This window comes from Eleutherodactylus coqui, chromosome 10, assembly GCF_035609145.1.
Source record: "Eleutherodactylus coqui strain aEleCoq1 chromosome 10, aEleCoq1.hap1, whole genome shotgun sequence".
Lineage (NCBI taxonomy): Eukaryota > Metazoa > Chordata > Amphibia > Anura > Eleutherodactylidae > Eleutherodactylus > Eleutherodactylus coqui.
This window is the reverse complement of record NC_089846.1, coordinates 103,747,928-103,756,211: the sequence shown is the minus strand read 5'-3', so window position 1 is coordinate 103,756,211 and position 8,284 is coordinate 103,747,928. Positions and strand designations below refer to the sequence as shown.

Here is an 8,284-nt window from a genome sequence, read left to right as displayed (position 1 = left end):
CAGCCCGGGATGACAGCTCCATGCTGTCAGCTACCTGCGGACACCGACAGCATGGAGCTGTCACGTCCACAGCCCGAGGGGCATTATTCTCTGCAGGACACACGTTTTTATGTCCTCAGAGAATAAAGCCCACTTCGGGAGGACGTAAAAACACTATGGGCTGGTCGTTAAGGGGTTAAAACTTATAGGGCTACACAGAGTCTAAAAGGTGGATCCAGTGCGGTACCTCAATACTGGTGTCCTATATAACAATACTGTAGTGGATTAGGAAGGCATTGATGCTCTACACCATGGTATGGTGCATGGACCCCCGGGGACCCTGGAATATGGATTTCAATTTTTTTTGTGGCCCCCGAGAGAGATAAAAGGTGAAGCCCAATTGCAGAATTGAAGAGTCACATGTGAAAAGCAGAAATTTGCTTCCTACATCTCTGTATGGTTGCTTTCACACAGCCAAGAAACTCACACGAAATTTGTGCATTGCGAGACGCACAGGTCTCGCACGAATATGAATCCTATTCTTTTGAAGAGAGTAATATACATGTGCGGCATGTCCAATCTTTTCACGTTCCTCAGAACACATCGCCCATTGTTTTCAATGGGAATGTAAAACACATTGCGCGGTTTGCGATGCGAGGTTTCTCATTAAAAACAATTTTTAAAAACTTACCAATCCTCCAACGCAGCTGAAAGCAGCACCTGAGAATCGCAACTTGACAGAAGTGATGGGAAGCCTTTTGTGCCCAAAAAACGCCTTGCATCGTCATGAAAACGCACGTTGGCAAGCGCAATATCGGGCCAAGTTTCTCAGCCCAATATCGCGCTTGCCTGCGTATAGGTAGCCTAAGTGTCATGGTACTGCTGCTATGACTAAAGTAAGGCCAGATTTACACGGGTGTAAGCGTGTTTACGCACACATTTGCACGATGGGCATTGCATTTATGTGCGCACGTGAAAGTGCATGACTATGAAACAAATAAATTTCAATGGTTTCATTCCCATTTGTGATGTTTTCACTCCAGCGAGGCTGTGTGAAAAAAAAATCGCAGCATGCCCATTATTTTTGTGATATCACGCATTGCTTCCAATGGGGCTGGTGGCAGTTGCGCCGGCCCTTTGGAAGCAATAGGAGATGATCGCGATGCCCTGCCACTGCTGTGACAGCTGTGGCAGGGGATTCCACGGGGAGTACCCTCATCACTAAACACTGTGACAGGGACCAATCAGAGGCAGCGCTCAGCCATTCATTGAAATGGCTGAGTGCTGCCTCTGATTGGTCACAACACTCAGCCAATCAGATGCAGCACTTCCCGGTGTCAAACAAATGTGAAATTTGGCATGACCAGTTTTTAGGTTACAACTTAATTATTCAATGCTAAGTGCAAAAGTATTGGAACCCCTATCTAATGTACCTAATCTAATTCTCTAACTTCCCAATGTCGTACAAACATGAAATTTGGCACAAGCATTCTATAGATCCTAAGTAGAAAAAGTAAAGGGGTCACAAGTTGATTATTCAATGCTGAGTGCAAAAGTATTGGAACCCCTCTGTAATGTGCCTAATCTAATTCTCTAACTTCCTGGTGTGGTACAAACATGCAAAAGTATTGGCACCCCTGTGTAATGTAACTTTCTGGTGTCATATAAGCGTGAACTTTGGCTTGAGCATTCTTTAGATCCTAAGTAAGGAGACTGGGAGGGGTGGCACATTCTGCAGAGGGACATCGGTAAATGCAGCTAGAGAAGAATATAATGCTCCTCTATGTCAATACATATTTTATTCCTCAGTTCCTCTAAAGTAACCAACATTTCATAAAATTTTCAGTGCAAACAACACGTAAACACCTGTATCAAATTAACTTGGGCGAAGCCGAGTATATCAGCTAGTTTTCCCATGTGAGTGAACCCATTGAAAACAATTGGGTTCTATTCACTGCGTATTACGCGTGTAAACTTTGTGCACATAGTATGGTACGCAAATACGACCGTGTGAAAAAACCTTAAAGAAATCATACAGGTGGTCTCCTTCTGCTATGATAGGGGTAGATCATCCAGTAAAAAAGACATCCCCAATATTGAAAACCCTAAGGGCTCCTGCACACAGATTGTTCAGATCCTGCATGCGAAAGCCCGCAGTGGAATCTGATCCTGTGTCCGGCTAACCACCCCGCATACCTGTCATTTATCTTCTTTTGCTGTACTATCCATGACCGCGGGGAGCCGCCGTTGGACATGTGCAGTACAGATTATTTTTTTAATGTTTCTTTTTCCAGCAGCTTTGCTATGCGATGATGCGGGTACCCGGACCTATCCAAAATGTCAATTGCCAATGGCCCTCGGGTGAGACCGTTTCCATTGGCTTCAATGGAAGCCATCCATGCAAACACCACACAAGAATACAGCATGCTGCGATTTTTCCTCCACTCGCGGAAATCGCAATTCGTTTCCGTGAGTGTGCAGGAAAAAGCTCTTTTCCATAGCATGCTATGAACGGTATTTCCTGCAAAACCGCAATGCTAATCCATTCGTTGGCAGGAACCTTATTAGAAAAGGGATTATCAACAATTGTCTGGTCCTTAAGGAGTTAAAGGGTGGAAATTCTTAGACTGACAAATTATTATTATTTTTTAGCACATGCTTCATGAAATTAGCAGAACTGATGTATGTAATAAATATAATATGACCCTGTAAGATAAGAATGAAGTGTTACATTGAATGAGATGTAGGATGGCTGCAGTTCCCTTCACATGACTTTCCCTCCTTAGCACGTCCGACCTACCAAACCAAAAAGAAATATTCCAGATGTTTTATGAATTTCATTCCAAACAAGCGTCATCTACATAAACAGCAGCTGCTTCTACAACTGCACTCTGCTTCTGCCCAACCCATTGACTCGTGTCCGTCAGGTGGCTGTGATGTCACCCAAGGTCCCTTCAACATGAGGAATCAGTCCAAGGTCCCTTCAACATGAGGAATCAGTCGGCGCACGGTAAACCTTCCGGAAATGACTCGGGCGGTTTGTTGAGAAGACACTTTATTAACCTGTTCAGACTCTGAAATGAAGGAGACTTTGCTTTCATCTGAAGAGCGCAGAGATATGTAACCTGTTACTTTGTATTGTACATATACGGTCACGGACATTCTGCCTCGATACAAAGAGTCATCATGGCAGGCTTTCTAAGCTCTATAAAGGAGTTGGCGCTGCATCGTAAAGCCTGCACATTAATACGGGCTTGTAAGGAAGAAGAACTACGTGCGTTACTGTCCGAGAATGAAGCCAAGAAACTTATCAGGAAAACCAGTGGGAACGTGCTAAGGCGTTGTCTTCAAGTTGCCATAGCTCGCGAACATATTGGATGTATTGAAGAATTGTTAAAAGCTGGAGCCAACCCAAGGATTCTGCTTGATAGCCGCTCTGTGATACGCATAATTCATAATGGAGGGGATGTCAGATTCCTCAAGCTGCTATTGGAGTATGGAGCAAACGTCGATTCTGATGAGGGTCGGAAATCATCTAAACCCTTTACGTTGCAGCAGAAAATGCAGATTTTGAATGCTTTAGAATGTTACTTCTTTATGGGGCTGACCCTGATCATAACCGTTCACACCATGATTTCTTTACCTGTGCTACATCAGTACTAGGCATTTGTCTTCAAAAGAACTATGAAGCCCCATTTGTGAAACTTCTCATCCAGTTTGGTGCTAATATGTACTTACCTGTTATAGAGGAAATTCTTTTCCAAGTTGATAATGATGCCACAAGACTTCTGGATAGAGAAAAGGGTAATGACATCTGTTTTTTCTCAATAAAGGTTATTGTATGTAAAATCTGAGATAGACTGCGGCCCACTGAGAAAACAGGCTCACTTGGCCCCTTAATCAAACTACTAACGACCACTTGTCTGTGAGTATGTATGTGTACTGGTGTATCTTGACGCCACTGAAAGCTAAGGGTGTGACAGGAGGAACGCCCCTGAGTATAAGAAATGGAGGCAGCATCAAGGGTGTGAAGTAAAAGTCAAGATTTCTTTATTGCTTCATATTTAAAAAGGCAATGTTTCGACCATAGGTCTTTATCAAGTCTCCTACCACCGGAGGAGCGCTTCAAGAGATAGGGGAATGCAGGAAGAGGGTGAGTGTGAGGAGCGGCCTCAACATGAGCACACTGCTGGGATGGGAGGAGCGCAGCATCAGGGGGTGAGTGTGAAAACATGCTGGTGGGACAAATACAGCGGCAACTGGGAGCTAAGGCACAGCGGCAGCAGGGAGGAATGGGGCTACAGATACTTACATCACCAGCTGCCCAGTAGCGGGGAAATTCCTTCCGCAAAGCCACCTGGGACAGCTGCAGATTTATCCCCTGCCAGGACCTACTGGGGAGCGTTATCTGCAGCCAATGCGGTACAGGGGGTGTCACCCCTCTGTCAGTCTTGTCTCCACCAGGACTTCCTGGTGGCATCAAAATGCACCACTACCGTATGTATGTGTGTGTGTGTGATTATTATGCTCCACTCCTGGTGATGTAATCGCTCCACCCCCTGGTGATGTCATTGAAGGTCCTACATCATGTATAAAACCAAGAGTCTGACAGACAAATGAACAACACTGGGCTTTTAAAAAAGGGGAGGACAAAAATAACAAAATGAGAATACAACTAAACTGCTATTATGTCAGACACAACTCAGCAGTCCTGACAGAACATACTGACCTACCTCCACCACAGAGATCCGATGGACTAGGACCTGTGGTGATGTCACTGCTGTGGGAGGAGCCAAACTGTGTTTGTCTTGTATGGTAATCAAGCTACTGTGTGTATGATGTGCCAAACACTGGTACTATAATTTCCTAATAATTACCAATCAGACTACTAACGACAACTTGACCGTGAGTATGTATGTTTGTGTGTGTGTGCTTCTCATGCCCCGCCCCTAGTGATGTCATCACTCCATCCCTGGTGATGTCATCACAGGTCTTACAACATATATAAAACACAGAACCTGACCGACAGCAGAACAACACAATTAGGGCTCTGGGAAGGGGAGGACAAAAATAACAAAATGAGCATACAACTAAGTCGCTATTATCTCAGACACAATTCAGTGGCTCAGACAGAAGACACCAATCTATCGCCAGAACAGAGATCCAGTGGGCTGAAGGACCTGTGGTGACATCATTATTGTGCAGTTTGATAGAAAATACTGTATACTGGATAAGCCAACAGTAGCCACCAGGACTTGTGATGATGTCGTCATCATGTAATCACCTTTGTGGGTGGAGTCAGGGATCACATGACGAGGGGCTGATCACTGTATCCAGGAGTCTGCTGCGCTGGTGATGTCTGGAAATCAGCATAGATATACCACAGCTGTGTGTGATGTGTGGGAATCAGGATGGCTGTAGTAGAGCTGTGTGTGTGATGTATGGAGATCATAATGGATGTACCATGTAGCAGAGCTATGTGGCCACTAGAAACAATGGTACAATAATTTCCTAATAATTACTAGTGGCACTATATAGCTAACTGCAACCTACCAGGTTGATAAATGCACAAAGAGTTCAGTGACTGCAGTCAAATATGATTCTATAAGCTTCAGGTAATAGATAATGCCGGGGCATTCTTTAATATACTATGGAGAGCTGCCCAAATTGCACTTCTGTGTGTGATCTACAGTGCTTGCCTTTACAACTGCATTGATTTATAATCCTAGTGAAATAACTCACAGGAAGACTAAATAACACAAATGGGCAAGAATTTTGTCAAGGGGAGAGAGTTCACATCTATTTATAACCTGGGCATCTTCTGTATATAACTACGGTATATATGTACAATTGTATAAGCTATACTGTATCCAGTGATGTGAAGAATGTTGGTATAACCTGTGTATCTCCTGGATACAATTGTAATTATATATACAGCTGGTAGAAGTTATACATCTTTTATATAATGATATAGACACACAATTAAAAAACGCATCAGAAACCTGCATGAGGTTTTAAAAAAAAAAAAAAAATGCATGTATTGTTTAAATTCCATTAAACATGCCATTTTTAATGACTGTGTGCAGTGTCTTAAAAACACATGTTTTTTGAATACCATATGCAATTTTTGGAAGTGTCTTAATTGTGGTGTGAAAATGCAACAAAACCCATGAACGCAGTCTAAGGAGCTACGAAATAATATTCATGTAGTCCAGGAAATGTGTCGTGTTTGGAAAGCCAATGCCAAGGGGCTAGATCATGTAGGTAAATTTGTTTTGCAGCTGCATGCATCACAATTTAGATCTGGGTACAGGTAGAGGTACAGGTGTGTGTGTAAGGCAGAGGGGGGTGGGGGAAGTTGGCTGGTAAGCTGAGCTCTTGCACCAGGGTCCCAGAGTCTTTAACTTACGCCCCTGCTGTAATTAACTTACTTTGAGCACATTTTTCCTTCTTTGGACTAATTCTAATATACTTTCTTCCTGTATAGATCGCTGTACTGTACAGTAGTGTCAGACTACAATCTCATCCTGTACTCTGGTCTTATCTTCTGTACAGCTCATCCGAGATCCCTGAAGTCTCAGTGTCGTATTGCTATAAGAAGGCGGCTAAAACAAGTGGGGAAGCTTCGTCTCATCCATCAGCTGGAAATCCCTGATCAGCTGATGGAATACTTACAGTACCACAATATGCCGTACAGCCCAGGGAGACTGGCAAGATATAATTACGTATCAATGGTAGTTATCAATGTGAAGCTTTAATTTTAGGCATATTTAGCCATTGGATATTCCTAGAGGTTAGAGGCTTAACTTGAAGCTCCTGAGCCCCAATACAAAATCTGGAAAGGGGCCCTCAACTATAATGCTTTATTCAAAGTACTGGGCTCCCTATATGGATAAGCGAGGCCTAATGGGCCCCCCAAGGTTCCTGGGCCTGGGTGCAACCGCATCCCCTGCATCGTTTATAGTTACGCCCCTGTTAGAGGTTCCCTCTACTACTACTGGATCGTAGGGGTTTTACCAGCAAATACATTTATGCCGTATCTTCGGGATTATCCAAAAAGCAAATTAAACAAGCCAGCAACACGGCAATATCACCTCCCAGTAAAGCACTTACATGAGAGAGTCTGAGAGGGTGCACGCTCCAGTGGATCCCCCGACTCCTCGGATCCTTGTAACTGTAGTCCAAGATAGAAGAGGGAACAGCACACCAGGGATTCTTAAAAAATATAAATGGTGCTTCCTTTATTTTCCAATCTCTATAAGAAGCAGCAGGATTAGGCAATCCTCTCCAGTTTTATCTCTACCTGAATGTGGAGGCTGTCTGACCCCACAGAACGGGTGTCAGGGGTCTCTGTACAACCAGTTGATGAGGGTCCCAAAGGTGGGAATCCCGCCTAACAGACATTTATAGCACATCTTTGATACAGTCACAGTTGTATAGTGTATGCTTTGATATATTCACTAATGAACCCTGCACATTTAATCACTGTAGGGCATACAATGGTACATCTGCATAGTTCTATACATTTGCCATTGATTTTCATTGAAAAAAACATACAACACATTTCTTGTTATATACTTTTATATTCCATGGTACAGATTTTAAATTCAGTTTAGACAAAGCAACACCGAAGAGTATCAGCCAAATGAACGCTAAAAGTCACTCATATGCCAATGTATTTGGCTACGGATAGCCTGCAGGTATGTTAGACGTCTATACCAGAATGTCTGCATGCATGATGCAAAAATGGTGTGCATCTAGTCTGAGATACAATAAGAGATTATCTTTAACATAAGATGTCATGTTTCTTCTCACTTTCATATCTTTGTCAGTCAAATATATCTACTAGTATTAGTTGTACCATTTTCTCCTGTTTTTCTTTCTGTTTGTCTACCAGCTCGCATCAACTAAATAAATGGCTGTTTCGTTCCTCAGTTTTGTGGCTATGCATCCCATCATCTAACCCAACGACAACCAGCAGATGAGTGGACCTCCAGTGACTGCTCATGGTAACCACTGCAGAAGAGGAAGATGATGATGAAGACAAGCCAAAGAATCCCTAACTTACTGTGCACATCCTATAATACTGCCTTTACCTTCTTATCTAATCCTACATTTATTGTGGACTAATGACAATAAGATCACATAAAGCTACAATGCTTGTCAGCAATCACCACCTAAATAAAGGGGCGCACCAAGACTACTAGCTAGAGAACATCAAAAAGTGTATTATTTTAGAGTCATTAACACCCTAGACCTCGGGGCTCCGCGAGTGACAGTCAGGAGCTCCGACGGAGGGTGGCAA

General features: G+C 43.3%; 1 pseudogene; it reads left to right on the top strand.

Moving 5' to 3' along the window:
- The first annotated feature begins 2,995 nt into the window (after nucleotides 1–2,995).
- On the top strand, nucleotides 2,996–8,084 carry LOC136580816 (ankyrin repeat and SOCS box protein 12-like; annotated as a pseudogene).
- Nucleotides 8,085–8,284: the final 200 nt, after the last annotated feature.